We start from the raw sequence: 17,605 nt of genomic DNA on the forward strand, positions 1-17,605 counted from the left end.
GTGGTCCCATGTTGGCTCTCTGCAGAGTTCTGGCATTTGCCCTCAGTATGGTATTGAGTATCTCTTTTGGATATACATGGACATTGTTCGTGTTTGCAGGGTTTACTGTCTGTGGTTTGTTTTGTGTAGGACCACGTACAATTTTCTAAAAAGGAAACAGCAAAATGTTTTAACTTCTACTCACTGATTACTTAGAAGGAAGCCTGCAGTCTTCTCAGCTCATTTGACCACTGAATCACCCATCTTCTACGCTCCCACTCTATGCTGTCACAGGAACGCAGACATCCTCTATGAGACTGGTACAACAGTTATCTTCTGATATCTGTCTGCCTATGAGCAAAAAGCTTAAAGGTATTGGGAGATTAATATTATTTTCTACTTCCGTAATGACCTGGGAATTGTTTGATTCTGAGAGATTACCTTCAGCGTGGCCTTTGGAAATTTTTGATACTTGTTTCTGAATTAAAATTTGTACTTACACAGTTACTCCCAGCTGGTGGCTGAAGAGCACTCCTTTCCTTTCCTCATCTCCGTTTTCTTGTTTCATTGAGCTTCAATTTTACCTACAAGTTTCTCTGTGAAGAAATATATGCAGTGTTTTAGTTCAAGATTCTGTAACAATAGCCCCAGTGCAGATATATTTTTGGGTAGTTCCACAGCAAAGAATTCAGTTCACCACTTCCCGAGGAAGCAGACAATAAATTATGAATAGTGCTACTGAGGCAGCACTGTTCATCCAAAGTATTAAGTCAGTTAAGGATAGTGGAGGGGGAACTACAATGATTATAAAACCTCCAACTCTCTGCTGCCTGAATGCTTGCATGGAAACTGAAATTGGTTGCATTTGAATGTAAAAAGTAAGGAAAAAAAAAAAAAAAGAATTTTTCCCGTGGGACAATACTGACCACAGATGAGGTATTGGCAAGGCTGACTTTGGCAAGTCAGAATAACCTCTGTAATTTCCAATTGTTTGGCTATCTGCCATGGATTAACTATGTACATTACATATGTACATAGTACACTACAGTACATTAACTATGAAACTGCTGACAGTCTTCTACGGTAGAAGAGAGTGTGCAGATCTGAAAATGGCAAGTTCAATTGCAAGTTCTGCAGTAATTAAAAGATTTTGTGTTTTTTCTCCTTACTAGATTTTCCTCTACCTCCTCGGTTTCCACCTAGAGTTTCCCATTCTTATTCCCACGCACACTTTCAATTCCTTGCCCTAATTTTTATCCTGTTTCTTAAGGGCTCTTCGAATCAAGTGGTTCCATTGCATCCTTGACCCAAGTGAAAGGGCTTGGCTGAAGAAGGGACAGTGGGGAATTGGCAGAAGCTCCAGCTCTCCCGAATGCATTTACCAGCTCAGGGATAATAGAATCACAGAATCATAGGGTCGTTACGGTTGGAAAAGACCTTTAAGATCATCCAGTCCAACCAATATTGCCCATTAAACCTTGTCCTTAAGTACTACATCTACCCTTTCCTTAAATACCTCCAGGGATGATGACTCCACCACTTCCTTGGGCTGCCTGTTCCAATGCTACACCACCCTTTCTGAGAATAAATTCTTCCTAATATCCAGTCTGAACTTCCCTTGGTGCAACTTAAGGCCATTTTCTCTTGTCATAGAATCATCTTGGAGGACAGTGACTGAGCCAGGACATCCTCAGGATGAAGAAAACTCAGTCACTGTGCATCAATGAAAATGCCATAACCCAGTCAGCAGAGAGAAACCGAAGGGATAAAGCAGGGAAATAATAATGCTGAACTGGCTGTGATGTTTTTTCTTTACTGTCTTACATGTGGAGCTTTCTGTATTTCTTTCTTCTCCAAATCTGTAAAATGTTCTTTGTTAAAACTGCAACAGCTCATGCTATCCTACCTAACACCATCGATTTCAAAAAGCCAGGTACAAAATGTCAAAATCTTGCAGTGAAATGACATTGATCAGAACAATACTTTGACTTCATCCTCTAAAAAATGGGAATGTTTTGTGGAAATTTACAGATCAATTCACTCCAAAGCAGAATCCATTAATCTACACCTCTAAAGACTGATAAAGCTGCAATCAGATAAGAAGATGAAAACATGAAGTTACCTCTAGTGCCTGTACGTGACAAAAAAATATCTACATGTAAGACTAATTATGTAACAATTGCAATGTGTATTTTAAAGTATGCAATCCCCCATATCTTAAGAGAAGTAGAATAATTTACCTGAGCTTTTATTTGAGAAGGTGGCTTTTAAAGTAAAAGGTCTTGGAAGTGAGGAGCCATTACTGTTGTGCGTTTTGTCCACTATGGGAGAAGCAGCTCCAGTTTTTGAGGCTTGCATTCAGAGAGTTAAAAAAATCCATGAGATATGTGCTATTGGGGAAGCAAAAGGTGGAATGAGTATGAATAGGTGTTGTCCATAAGCTGAACTATAGAGAAAGCTGAGTACTACAGCAAGGGGACAGTAGGACAACTCTGGTAGGAAGATATAGTCAAATGGTATCACTTTGAATAGCAGCAGTGGAAGGGAAAGCCAGGTCTTCAAATCTAATCTACATTTGTTAGGTTAGAATTCAAGACTCTGAAAGGCTTTTTGACTTCTTTATTTTTTTCCATAGTCTCTTTGGCTGTCTGGAAGTACACCTTACCATCATCTTTATCTGTGTTACCTGGAGTAGATCTCCTGGAAATGGCTGGATTCCCCTGCGTAAAGGGGAAGTGGGAATAGAAATGTAGTCTAGAAAAGGACTTCAAGGGCCGATTCTGCCTTTTCTGTAATTAATGTGCAATGTGTGGTCTCTGTGAGAAGCTGTTATCAAAATGGAAAATATAAACTGAAGATGAAAGTACATTGGCATTTCTTCTAATATATTGCCTGTAAATTATTGTAACAGTCCTGTTGCGCTGTAATCTGGAAAAAAAAATCCAGTCAAGTTGGAAGAAAGCACTCTTAAAGGACTATATGAGGCATGTAAACTTGAGGAACTCCCAAGGAGAGGAATGGAACTCAGCAAAGAGCCAGGAAGTTGGGAGTGTGAATCTTTACAGTTGGAGTCAGTGCAGTTCTTCAAAGTGGATACTTGCTAAATGAAAGAAGCAGAAGGAAAGTCAAAGAGAAAAACCAAGAGAGTGTAGAACAGTAATTTATTTTCTATTCACACCCCCTGAAAGAGGCACGTGGTTAGGTTTCCCCAGCAGAGGCAGTCAGAAAACAGAGAGGACCACACTGCTGGCTGTCAAGGGAGTCTGATTTTAGGTGTGCTGTGGAACAAAGCACTGCTGGGCATGCCCTGCACATGCAGCCATGTTATGTCTCAGGTAGACTTTATGTGATGACCTGGAGAAAAGGTGGAATTTCATTTCAAAGTTAGCACTGATGGGCTGTGCTCTTAACTGTTTCCAATTTTGCTGTCAAGAATGGAGTCCTATTTTCTGTTTGCTGTTAATCTGTGCACCTTATGGAGAAATGACATTTTGTTCATGAAAACAAAAAATATTCAGTCCCATGAAAGAATATAACATACATAAACTACATTTATCACCATGCTATGCAGGCAACTTGAATGTGAAAATGACAAAGGCAGGCCACAGGCCAGATAAGCCAATGTCATTCACAATATCCAACGTGTAGAGCAGACTTCCTCTGCTTTGTGTTAGATATATCTATACAATGCTTAGCACATGGCAGTTTGCATCCCTGAGGAGACTAACTTCAATAACTGATATTAAAATATAAATTAAGAATATATTCACTGTTTGTTGCTGTTTTTTTTTAAATTTTCTCTTTATTTTCTTAAATAAGTGGTATGTTGACGTTAACTTCTGAGGAAGAACTTCCAATCTGAAAGAAAAATAGAGTAATAGAGCACACAAAGGAGAACAAATCCTCCCACTTAGCTACTTTCCTTCTGCGTGTGTTTGTCTGTAGGTCAATACAGGAAGAATTTGACATAAACACAAGGCCTGTTATCTGTCAACATAAATCCTGTTGACAGGTAACAGGCAATCTCTGTAATGGTGGCATGGTACTCCTTTGTACTAACTGTCTTGCAGACCTCTTCTGAGAGAGCCAAAAAATTCATGGGTTGGCTTGTTCAGACTAAGCGCAGATTGGCAATGAGCAAAGCATCCTGTTTTGAAAGAGATAATTACTAAATTGTCACAGCAGAAAATACGTGGGTTTGTCTGCAAAGCAGTAGGTCATTCAGTCACATAAGGAGCAGGCATGAAACCAAAGGATGGATAATGTTTTCCTATGTCTGACCACTTTCTAAAGATATCCAAGAAGGGGGAATTCCTAATGTAATAAACACATCAAATGCTTGTTTGTTGAGCAATAGGAGGGAACAGATGTACTTTCCTAAGAAGCAGGGACTGTCCTGCTGCTTTTGGCTTCTTGTACCTCCATATGACCTTGGGAATATGCCCCTTTTTGCGTTTCACTCTGTTGTTCACTGGTAACACAGGACATATGATTTTAAACTAATGCATTGGCTAATCCCATGTGAATTTTCAAAAACGAGAAGAATTTGTCCACTACACTCTTGCAAAACCAAAAGCATGAAAACAAGTCAATCTGTAGGCAACACACAGAACATTTTGTTTCCTGAATGCTAATTATGGTCTTTAGACTACAGTTTTTTGATAACAGAGGATCTGCATAGGAAAGAGTGGTAATAAATGTGACTGATCAGGTCAGAATGATATTGGATTTTTAATGTGTTATATTAAAATATTGAGAAAAATGAGCGAAGACTGGCAAGAATTGTACCCTACGTTTAACCATAAAGCTGTTTAGATTCTCTGTGACTGTTAGGTGTCTTGGCTGGGTCAGCAAGAAATGGAGCTGTGTGAGGATTTCCATCAATAACCACAGAGTGAAGGCTTTCTGCTGCCATAGGGTCACCATGGCTCAGTTTGTCCTCTAAATACAAAATTACCTTCAAGGTTTCCTTTATAGTCAGTGGAGAGAAATAGGACAGATTAATCTGTTTTTGGATATGCATGCATTAAATACTTGGCTGACAGTAAGATGAACCTTTCCTGGGTTTTCCATTCCTTCCTTTTGACTGAAGAGGCAGTACTGAAGATGGGCCTGAGTTAAATCTCCATTGAATGTTCTGGATGAGATGAATTCCCCCCCACTACTTGTCTCCAATTCTGTCTCAATACCAGACTTTTTTTTTTTCCATATCATTTTACTCTTCTTCCTTTATATTCCACTGTGGAATGATCGATTATACGTGGGTTGCTCCAAAAGTAATGCCTCCTATTTATTTCCATGGAAACTACAAGAAATGCAAACAGCACAGTAACACTAGTTGATAGAGCAAATTTTCAGCTACGAAACATTGGTTTTCTGTGTAATTACCAGCACTGCCCAACATATGTGGATGAGCTGATTGAGATGATCTTCATTTTCTGGTTTGACAGCTTGGCAAGGCTGTTTGCTGTTGCCACAGCTGAAACATACCACCCACCGCCTCACTGTGCTGATATCCACTCTGTGGTCCCTATAAATGTTCAGCAAGAGTTGATGGCTGTCAGTGGGTGCCATTTTTTCAGCACGGAAAAATTCGGTTCCACACCTTTGCTTCATATGCATTTCCATGTCAGAACCCATTTGTTAGAATGCCCCTCTGCTCTCATCTGTCACACAGCAACAAAATATATGGGGATATTAGTGGGAAAGTTCAACCTTTACTGCCATACCACCAACATCTGCATCTGATATTGTGGGCCAACATCACAAAATAGGAGGCATTACTGTCAGAGCAGTGCTCATATTACAGCAGCTGCCAAAATACGTTAGAAGCAATATGCAGAGAGACAGAACTTGTCCTAAAAAGGTTTGAGCTGAAGGGTAGATAGAAAGGGACTCATGCATGCATTTTGTTTCATATATTATTCTTTTGAAATTAACTAGGTATAAATTATATATATTAACAGTCCCCAGTGTCTTTTCTGTTAGTAGCTATGAGCTATGAGCTAGCTTTTTGAATAAGAAGTACTTTTGCATTACAGCATAAAACTTCTATACAACTATTTTTTGGAAATTACAGTCTCATGTTTTAAGCAAAATTCTTGCCTTTTTTTTTTTTAATTTATTTTTTAATGCAGATATGATGATTATTTCCAAAACTTTGATCTTAGTTAAATACCAGGAACATTTGTTAAACCACATTTTATTGAAAGCTTTCCTAAATTACAGGTAAAATTATGTGTCTTCACAGACACCAAGGAAAACATTTTGTAGAAGAGGGAAACAATCTAACACTTCAGCAGTATTACTCAGGTACACTTGGAGAAAAAAGGACTCGGCAATTGTAATTTCCAGAGGAAGGCTTTCATTATGAACAGCAAATAACCACATGGTTCAATAGGCACTAGCTGTTCTGTTTAAGACGCCGGCCTGTGTGGTGTCAGTACATATTGGTGTTAGCTTTAAAAACATAAAGAGAACAACAGTAAGACAACCTTTGGTTTGTCACCTTTCATGTCACTTTTAAGGAGTTTAATATCTGTTTCTGGACAATCTCTTTTATTTTCCCTTCCTTCCTATGTCATTCCATCCCTGTCAGTACATTTGTCTACCTTTCCCCCTCTGACATTGTTTCTCAGAGGAATGATCATACAGGAGCTTAATGGGCACTCCATAGCTGTTCTCAGCTGACTTGAAGTCACTTCAGAGGTCAAAAAAGTGTTTGCTCCAGATCCAGAATATACCCTTGGATCTAGCTTGCATGAGAGACCAAATAAAAGCTCTGCCTGGAGCAGGGTGGGAGCCGTACTCTGACTCAGATGTAACTGGCTCACGGCCTCATTTTCCTGTTATTAGCAAAAGAGCTAATCTGACACAGATCTCTTGGCAACTTCTTTTCACTGGTGTACTTTATAATGTAAGAGGATGGGATGAAAGCTCAAGCTGAAGATTACAACTGATCACATCCACACAGTCAGGAGATGTGCTCTCACTGGTTTTTTGGATGTCAGTAAGGCACATGGATCCTTGTGACTCTTACACTCCTGTACAACTGAATAGACAGTTCACATAAAATGGCAGTTTTGTTTTTTTCTCTTGAACATTATTAGACCTTTGTCTAGCCATATACATTTGACATGTTGAACTTGTAAGCAAACAGCCTCATACCTGGATGACTGATGTGACAAAAGAAGTGGTAGTCACTACACCTGGATGTTTTTATGAAATGTATAGATGTGGCACTTAGGGACACGAGTTAGCAGGCATGCTGGTGATGGGTCAACAGTTGGACCAAATGATTTTAGATATCTTTTCCAACGTTAATTGTTCTATGATTGTAAAAGTCCTGAGACAAACAATCAGCCAGAATCTCTTAGAAGAACATGGCTTTGCAGAGATGTGTGTAAGGTAATGACTATCTTATCACACAACCTTCCTGCAGAAATTGTTCTCTAGAAAATGAATTTGGTTGTTCTTTCCAGTGAACTTGTTTAGTTAAGATTGACACTGAACAAAGTGCCAGTATTGCCAGCACAGACTTTGTAATTACTAAGAGTAATCAGGTCAGTAACCAATGTCAGGTTCCTGCCCTACTCGCAACAGTCAAATCATGGAATCATGGAATCATTTAGGTTGGAAAAGACCTTAAGATCACAAAGTTCAACCATCAACCTTACCTACTTAGTCCCACCTCTCAACTATGTCCCTTAATGTCACATTCACACATCTCTTAAATATTGTCAAGGGTGTAGAATCTGCCACTTCATCCCTGTCAGTCTGTTCCAAGGCGTAAACACCCTTTCTGTGTAAAAATTCTTCCTAATTCTTCCTAACTCCTCTGGCATAACTTGAGACCATTTCCTCATGCCATACCAATTGTCATCTGAAAAAAAGAGTCCAACACCCTCCTCACAGCAACCTCATTTCAGTTAGTTGTAGAGAGTAATTGGGCCTCTCTACTCACTGTAACACCAATAGCGTTAACAACTTTGCCAGCAACCCTTAGTAGACCTTTAAAAATTTTTCTTATTTAATCCACTATATTACAGATATATCTCAACATCAGATATTGCATCAAGTCAGCTGCCCACTGCTCAGAATCTGGCTATTTTGTAACTTTGTCTCCTGTGTTGCAGATTGATAATCTGTGCAGTTTGTGGTTCTTTGAGGAATCTATCTTCACTTGCCAGTGCAATGTTTTCAGTTTGTATTGGAACCTGTGACACAGGAAGTATGCAATTCCAGTTTTGGTTGATAAAATGCGATTATATAGGGAAAGAAATTTAAAAGCACTAAATCTTGCTTACGGAAGTAAGTTTCACACAAAGATGGATCTAAAAAGAGGTCAACAATAAATACCACATTGAGTGGTATTTTCATATATCTTTTTATTTTATATATTTTATATAGAAATATATATTTTATATATATATTTTTAATGTCCTGTCTAAGCAGTATTTTTGAACACTGGAGTCTGGCAAACATGAAGTACACAGCATTGGAATTTTCATAATCATCTGTAATCCACCCTATTTTTAAGAGTTTTTATATATCTGAAAATCACAGTACAAAGGAGAATTATTCTATTGTTTGCTCTCTGTAAAGAAGTCTGGTTGCTCTCAATATGATGTTAATAGACTCTGGGCCAGGATGCCACTTTTAACCATGTAAAATGGCCTCTTTCCACTCAGGATGCCCTATCTTCTTTAACTTCTCCTCACAGGTCTGGTAGGTAAGTTGTGGATATAATACACATATAATGGCATATAAGCAGCATCTGGAGGTGAGAGTACATTAACAACATGACTTAAGCCTGAGTTTAGGCACCAGAAAGACACCTACTGTCTTTACTGATTTGTTCCAGAAGTAAAAGGAAATGACATTTATTTTACTTAAGTAAAAATAGTGGGAAAAGATTTTGAGTCAAGTGAAGCTTTTATCTATTAACAATTAATGTATTGACGCATTAAATTACATCTTATTGTGTAGAATGTTTTTTTCCATTATTTTTTGTTATCAATGCATTGGAAGTGATGTGACTTCCTGTTCCAGTGCGTGTGTAGTGTAATACAAACAAGAACAGCTATTGAATATGACTCCTAAGGAAACTGGTGTTTGTAGTTTGGGAAAAAAAAAGGTACTACGTAAAAAGAGAAAGCCAGTATCCTGGGTAAGGAAGTGCACTGCACAGAAGACTTGGAATTCAGTTTTTGACTGCACCCTTGGGACCCATAGCACACACTTTTGGAGGAGCACAAAGGTGACTGCACACACCCTTGAAACATCTGGTTTCTGGTTCAGTTGGTCCCAAGTTGGCCCTTGCACAGGTCTGAGCAGCCTGATTTTGCTCCATCCCATGCTGCTGTCAGGTGACGTGAATGCTTTCTGACAGAGGGTTGCCCTGGCCTTGACTTTCCATCTGACATTAACAGCCAGAGCACAACGTAGGAGATGTCAGGCTGGCACTGAGCCATGGGAGAATTCCCTCTGCTCTTGGCTGCCCACCAGCAGAGAGCTGTTGTGTTCTCTCAGCATGCTGAGAGGCCTCCACATTAGTATATTCTCCATGGGACGAGAGGAGATATTTACTGAATTCCTTCTCCTCACTTGATGGATCTAATGGAACTATATCTCAAACATTGCAGTGAGTTAATTGCCTTCCTCACGAAGACATAGTATTTACTTGTTAATAAACAGAGACATATCAAACTTGCTAACATAAAACAATAACTCAATTAAACTGACTTTTTGGTAATTTTCTTATAATGCAAAATTTTCATTAATGATCTGCATGAAGCGATAGAGTCCACCCACCAAGTTGCTTACAGTACAAAGCTGGGAGGAGTGGCTGACACACCAGAAGGCTGTGCTGCCATTCAGCAGGATCTAGACAGGTTGGGAGGAGAGGAATATGATGAGCTCCAACAAGAGCAAGTGTAGAGTCTTACAACTGTGGAGGAATAACTTCATGCATCAGTACAGGTTAGGGGATGATTTGCTGGAAAGGATGGATGATCTGATGGGAAGGACCTGCTAAACAACAGGTTGGCCATAAGCCAGCAGTGTACCCTTGTAGCCAAGAAGGACAATGGATTTCTGGGATGCATTAAAGACAGTGTGGCCAGTCGGCCAATCCTCCCCCTCTACTCTGCTCTAGTGAGGCCACATCTGGAGTACTGCGTCATGTTCTCATCTCCTCAGTTCAAGGAAAATAGGGCACTATCAGAGACAGTCCAGTGGAGGACAGGCTGAGAGATCTGGGACTGTTCAGCCTGGAGAAGAGAAGGCTGAAAGGGGATCTTATCAGTGCTTATAACTTTTTAAAGGACTGGAGTCAGTGGATGGGGTCAGGCCATTTTCAGCAGTGCGTAGCAACAGAACAAAGGACACTGGGCAGAAGCAAGAACATGGGAAATTCCACAGAAACATAAGGAAAAATTTCTTTACTTTGAGACAACAGACTGCCCAGAGAGGTTGTGGAGTCTTCTTCTATGGAGATGTTCAAACTCCACCTGGACACTTTCCTGTGCAACCTACTGTAGTGTATCTGCTTTAGCAGGTGGGTTGGACTCAATGATCTCCAGAGTTCACTTCCAACTCCTATGATTCCATGATTTTGTGAAGAAGGTATGTTAATATTACAATAAAATGCAGGAAGATATTGAAAGTTTTAGTTTGCACATTTTGAAGGGAAAGGATGGAAGAGTGTAGGAGAAGAAGAAATCTGAATTACAGGGGGAAAAAATATCCAAAATGAAACCCGTTACACTGAGAATCTTGATGAGGACTGAACTTTCCAGATGAAGCCTGAAATATGTCATTAGTCTAAAATGTAAAAAGTATCTAAAATAGAAAGCTGTTCTTCGTTTACTTACAACAATGCTTATTGTAACTTGTGGTAACAATGCTTAAACTAATACTTACAGAGAAGAATACAGTAGGGGCTGATGAATTCAAATATTGCAGTATATACCCCTTTTCCCAGCTGCTCTGCTCAGACATTCTCTGTTACCCTCTGTCCCCAGCGTCTGAGAGGATGGTACAGACAGTTTTCAAGAAATCTGTAGTGTTGATATTCTGCAATTTTTTAATACTCTAACATGATATGCTTACATTATTTCCAGTGGTTCCCAATTCCATATTTTATTTGTTTTTCTATACACTTTTACTATCCCTAAAAATTGTTTCACTAGACATGCATAGTTACGGTAATTGGCCAGTAACTCATCACTTCCAATTGTGTTTGCAGTCCTCATGTTTTTGGTATCTGTCTGCTGCTATACTACACTAAACTTTTATTCTAGGATCACAGGCAGTTCACTCTGCACAGAAAAATTACTAATTATCATTGCCTATTAGTTAGCAGTAGACACTGCACCACAAAATTGCACACAGCTATGCTGAAGTTAAAACAATTTAGAAAAGAGCTCTCTGCCCGCTAGACAATTGCCGTCATGACTTTAACATGGTAAAATTATCTCAAGCTAATAGAACTGTGGATGAGTCTGGATAACCTATACAGCTGAGTTAATGGTTAATACAAAGCTTGTGGCCTCTTAATAGCAAAGACAAAGTAATTTTTACTTGGATATGGGGTAGGAAATTAATGTGAAAGTTTTCTGAAAGTCAAAGATGAACACAGATACGTTTGAAGACTTGTGCAGATTTCCTTTGGTGTACATATTTACAGAAAATAATTTTAAATCTCATAGTCTTGAACTGAATTCTACCTCAGGGTCGAAATGTGCTGCCGAAGCAGACATCAAGCACCATCTGAGCGTCCAGAGAACATAAGCAATACATGCAAGATTGGCAAATGTGACAGAGGACTTACAGGACAACCGTGTCTGGGCTAGCATGTGCAGGCTGGGCAGTAGATGTGTATATTTAAGCGTCTTAACTGAAACTGAATGTCATCTGTTCTTGCTTATTAACTCCTTCAAGTGCATCTTACATTTCTGCTTCATTCCAACTCCATCTTCATTCATAAGATGAATGGAATGACATTGTCACTGAAAGTAGAATTAGTGTTACCAGCTTGTCAGATGACCCTGTCTGTCTTGACATTAAACAGCTCTTAGATTTTGACAAAATAGCTCTGTGACATCTAAATCTAAAATTGAAACATTGTGAAATGGGTGATAATGGTAGTTTTACTACTGTTCCTAAGGTATATATTTGGGTAAGTTGCTTTTTGAAGAATGCATTTCTCTGCCTTAATAAGGGCGATAAAAGACCTATTGCGAGTTTCATATTCCATTAACTGTGGACAGTCTTTGTGGAAGTAGGTATTTTAGACAGAAGTCAGCATTAAACAGAGACACTTGGTACTCTTCATGGGCAGAGTATCACCTGTAGGTTGGCAGCTAACACTCCTGTCTGTTCCCAGAAAGAAGCTTACTAACTCAGTAAAAATCTGCAAATGTTGCAGATGTGAATATGGCTTTTAAAATAGAGAAATGGTGAGAAAATTGAATTCTTAAGGGATTATGTCCACTGACAGTTATGCTATGAGAAACGAGAAACTTTAGCTAACCACAAGGAAATAGCACACTTCCTCTCTCTGAATTATGGACACTTCATTCTATTTCACATCACCTTGTGATCAACTAGCTAAACATTTTGTTTTAAGAAAAAAAGAAAAAAAATGAAGACAAAAACACATCTCTGTATAGAACAACCTTGAGATTGCAGATTTGATGTCCTTTACTTCACTCCACTTTCTGTATGGGTATTTCTAATGCCCAACTTTGGGGATAGAGAAGTAGTTGAACAGTCATTCAGCAGCAGAAAGCAGCATTCTCACTCGCTTTTGAAATCTTGCACTTTATTGGGCCAGAAAACATTGGCATCTGAACATGAGTTTTGCTAATATCAGAGCATACTTAAAAATACATGACAAGATCAGGCAGTCACAGTGCCCTTTTTGCAAAGTGGGACAGCTCCAATGGGTAGGAATGACCTATAGTTTTGAAAACTGCAATATACAGAGCTGACTACCTGTAGGTTGCTACTGACTTAATAAATGAGTCAAAATTAGTAACACAAGCACCTTAATGAAAGAAACCCATAGGACCCATGTAAGTAAACAAGAAAAGAGTTTTAATAAGGTTGTTCCTATATAGTTTAAATTTTAGGACACTCTCATGGGTAGTCTGTTTATGAAAGGTTAATCTTGACCAAGTTTCAGATTTTAAGCCATAAGTGATTATCACATTACAAATGCAGATTGGAATTCTTTCTGACAGAAGATATCACTATTATAGGTGTGATAAGTGAATGTACTTATAATCTGTCTCTTGACAAAATAAATTTAATCTTTACCCTAAAATTTATCCTAAAATCATAGAATCATAGAATGGCTTGGGTATGACCTTGCAATGACCTCTTTCATAAAATTCCTCTTTTATCAAATGGTCCACCCATCAAATCCGTATCTTCATAATTTGGAGAAAAGGATGCTATGGGGAACGATGACAAAGGCCCTACTGCAGTCCAGATAGATGACAAGGCTCTTCCCTTGCCCACTGATGCAGTTACACCATACTAAAAAATGACACGGTTGGTCAGGCAGGATCTGCCCTTGATGATCTGCCCTGGTTTTCCCATACCACCTCCCTTTCTTCCAAATACCTTAGCATAGCTTCCAAGAAGATCTGCTCCATGATCTTCCCTGGTATTGAGATGAGGCTGACAGGCTGGTAGTTCCCTAGGCATCCCTTCTACCCTTCTTAAGAATGGGTGCTATCTCACCTTTAATCCAGTCACCTGGGACTTCACCTGACTGCCTTGAGTTTTCAAATATCAAGGATGTCTTGGCAACTGTATCAGCCAATTCCCTCAGGATTCTAGGATGCATCTCATCAAGATACATAGAATGTTCAGGTTCATCAGGTGGTCATGAAACTGATCTTTGCTTATAGCAGGAGGGACAATACTCCCCCAGTTCCTGCTTTCCAAACCATCTGCTCAAGGGCTGTATGTAGAGAGGTTACTAGTGAAGGCTGAGGTAAAAAACATTGTTGAATACCTCAGCTTTCTTCTTGTTTGTTGTTATCAGCCTGCCTGTGCTTCTTCCTAGGGTGTGGATGCTCTCTTGGATCTTCCTTTTGCATCTGATGTATATATTATCAAATAACCAGAATCAGCACTTTTACACAGCACAACCCTTTACTGAGCATGTTGCTCATGCTTGTAAAAAATGCTGATCTGAGACTGCTTGGTTGATAACTTTAGGTAAATTTGACTAATCTCTGGTAGGGTAGAAGACATGAATGAAAAGGAGATTCATTATGTTACTTGATTTCAGAAAAAAAGAAAGTTTTTGATGTTTTAGTATATCAGCTTGATTTCATGAAATAGGACAAAGTAGATTCTTGGCAATGTTCAAAACTGGAGAAATATGAAGGTAAAAAGTCTCAAAAATAAGGTTGTATTTAGCATAGGTAAAACGATGTATTACTGTTTGTGTTTGTAAATTTTGATGCCATGTGTTGCATTGGTGGCATAAATCTGAATGAATAATTAGCACTTCATGTTTGGCAACCTGTAGAGCTACAGATACTAGGCTCATGCATGTTACTGCTTCTGGTGAGGACACTAATGCTTTGATACAAAATCAGTGGAAAAGACATTTTTTCCCTCAGCCAGCTTATACATACATGGCACTTTCTGTATTTGAGCAGTAGCCCCTGGTGTCTCTCAGTTTTCAGTATTCTCTATGCAATTACACTGCCTTCACTATCTAGGCTCATCTTTCATTTGAACCTGTCCATCACATATGCTTTTATTTTTATTGCAACTACCAAGGCAATATACATTTATAGATGAAAAATGGTTTGTGAGAGATGGATCTGAAAAGAGAGACTGCAATTTAAATGCACTGTATTTGTTGTCCGAAGAGGTGCCTGCTATTGACCAAACAGTCTGTAGTTAAGGAACAGTCTTGATTTTTCTCTTAATCTTAAGTTCTCTCAAAGCAGGATCTGTGAATAGCTTTCTATAGCTTTCATTTAGCTAGATAAATAGCTCCATTACATTTCACTCCATGATGATCCAGCACAGAGTACTTCAGCCCACCTCTACATGATATTTAATTTCCTTTTATATAATACATATGTGATCATAGAATTATAGCTGGAAGGGACAATTGGAGGTCATTTAGTCCAACCTCCCACTTGAAAGACTTTTGCCAGAGGAGAGGTTGACATACAAACGCTGTGTAGGAATATAACAGTCTTACCATGCTGAGGTGTGGTGGTGATAAATAAGAAGAATGAAACTATGCAGACTGAAATAAGAATATGTTAATTTCATAATAATTCAGTGATTGGCTTTTGGGAGAGACATTCTTCTGAATTTCATTAAGAAAATTAACTTATGTCATGATTTAGAACAGTTTCGTTGTTATTCATTTTTTTCTCCCCCTAAATCTTACCTCTACATGTTACCCATCTTGTCTTCAAGAAAAACAAAACAAAATAAAAACGGCTTAGAAACTCGATTTTGCATTGCACATCATAGTAAGTGCTTCAGCTTGCCTCACGCCTGAGAAAATGCCAAGTCATTTACATATATGGTAAAATCAACAAATGGTCTGATTTAACATAAGGTGGTACATTAGTCTTGTTCTTTGGGTGAGTAGTAAATCCAGCTAACAATCAAAGAATGTCAGCCATATGCATGGCACCACAGGAACTCTAAGAATGAAACAAGGCAGAATGACACTACTTCTCTTGATGGCAGTTGGAGTAATCAGTCAGTTCAGAGTAATGTAATGAAAATCTTCATGTTAACAGACGACTTAAATACTTCAAAATAGCTTGATTATCAAATTGCAGAGCAGATGCTTGGTTTATCCATGTTATTTTGCCCCCTTGCTCATACATGTTCAGAAGTATGACAAGCAGTACTTAAGGTGAGCTATGTTTTGAGATCATATTATCACATAACATGTATTTGTTCTGAGAAATATGTTGTTAAATTGAGTAATTTGAAGAAATTCAATGTTTTTAATCCCACTCTTTGAAGAGATGGAAAATACTGTAGGACAATGCCAGAATTTTTCCTTTGAAGTTTTCAGATCCATCTTCAATTAAGAATACAAAACCATTTTATTATTTAATAATTTGCAAAATGATGGTAAAAAAAATCTTGGAGCTAAACTACAGTAAGGTTTGTGTTTTCTTACTAAACTGAATAGTGCTTTTATTTATTTTTTTAACCTTCTGTTATAGTATTCTCAAGTTTAATGATTTCAAGAGCATTCTTGCTTCTATTTTTCTGAAGAACCAGGAAACATCTTTATCTTCTAAAATTCAGTAGCCCTTTTTACAAAGCATCATACTGATAGAATTTTTTTTTTTCAAATGCTCAGTATTATCATGTTTGCACTGTTAATTAGTCTTCCAGTCTAGCTGTCTCCTATAATATATAAGTTTCTTACTTATTTAGAGTAGTCAATTTGAAGTAAAAAGATGAAATTGTAACTGTGAAGGCTTTTTTGTTTACTGCTTTGTGGGGGAAAATAGAAGTTAAAAGGGCTGTGAAGTTCCAGGTACAAAGTAGGGAAGGTCATAGGTCTGTATTTTCTGAATTTCCTAGGCATCTGCACAGCATGATCTATCTGCATACCTGACAATCTATCTTGGAATTTTGGCCAAGGATGACTTTGGCCAAAAAGTCATTAAATTCTGTTGATTTTTCCCAAGGAGAGATGTGTATGATATTCTAAACATGTTTTCACATGCATTATCGGTATGCCAGGAAAGAAAAGAAAAAATAAATGCATTTAAAACAAAAAAAGAAAGCAACAGTTCTGCCTCAGTTCTTTTCAATCCAATTGCAGTTTTCTGACTAATGCACGCCCAGACAACTCTCAAACCCAATCGTGAACAAGTCATACTTCCGATTCTAACATATCAAATCAACAGAAAAATCCAGTCTTTAACAATAGATGACAACTTCTACATTCACTCAAAGAAATATATATGAAGATAATGTATATATATTCACAGCAAAAATTGTCAAACATGGCATTAAGTTTATCCTAAATGGCAAATAAATACATCTTAGACACTGTGATGAAGAAAACTCTTGTTTTCAGATCAGCTGAACTGAGTCAGTCTTCTTTGTTGACAGAAAGCAGCTTTTTATATACAAGTATTAAACATGACCTGATGTCTCATGCTTTTGTGTATGGGAAAAAATGTCAAAACAAGGCATTTAGTAACATGTAGGAAGAAGCTGTGCTGAATACTTCAGTACAATTCTCACTTATAATGAAATTAAAGCTCTGATGGAGCCTAATACATGACTAGATTTCAAACTGTATTTCAGGGGAGACATTTGTTTTTCAGGGAAATGGGTTGTATGATTCTTCAGGAAATCACACTGTGACAAAGAGGGCAAGTCTCCATGCAATTAATGTTTCTCATTCTAATTTTAACCATTGTTACTCCAATGCTCACAGGAGGAAAGTATGTCTCCCTCTCTTGCTTCTTGCTCTTCACTTGATGGAAAATGACAGTACCATATGCTAGTAAAACATGCTGAGACACATTTCAATATGTTGAAAAATGCATATGACTTCAAGATTATTTCCAGATCCCATTAATCTATTACAGTT

Source organism: Lagopus leucura, unplaced genomic scaffold (assembly GCF_019238085.1).
Source record: "Lagopus leucura isolate 7727_CA_CO unplaced genomic scaffold, USGS_WTPT01 Super-Scaffold_702, whole genome shotgun sequence".
Classification (NCBI taxonomy): Eukaryota; Metazoa; Chordata; class Aves; order Galliformes; family Phasianidae; genus Lagopus; species Lagopus leucura.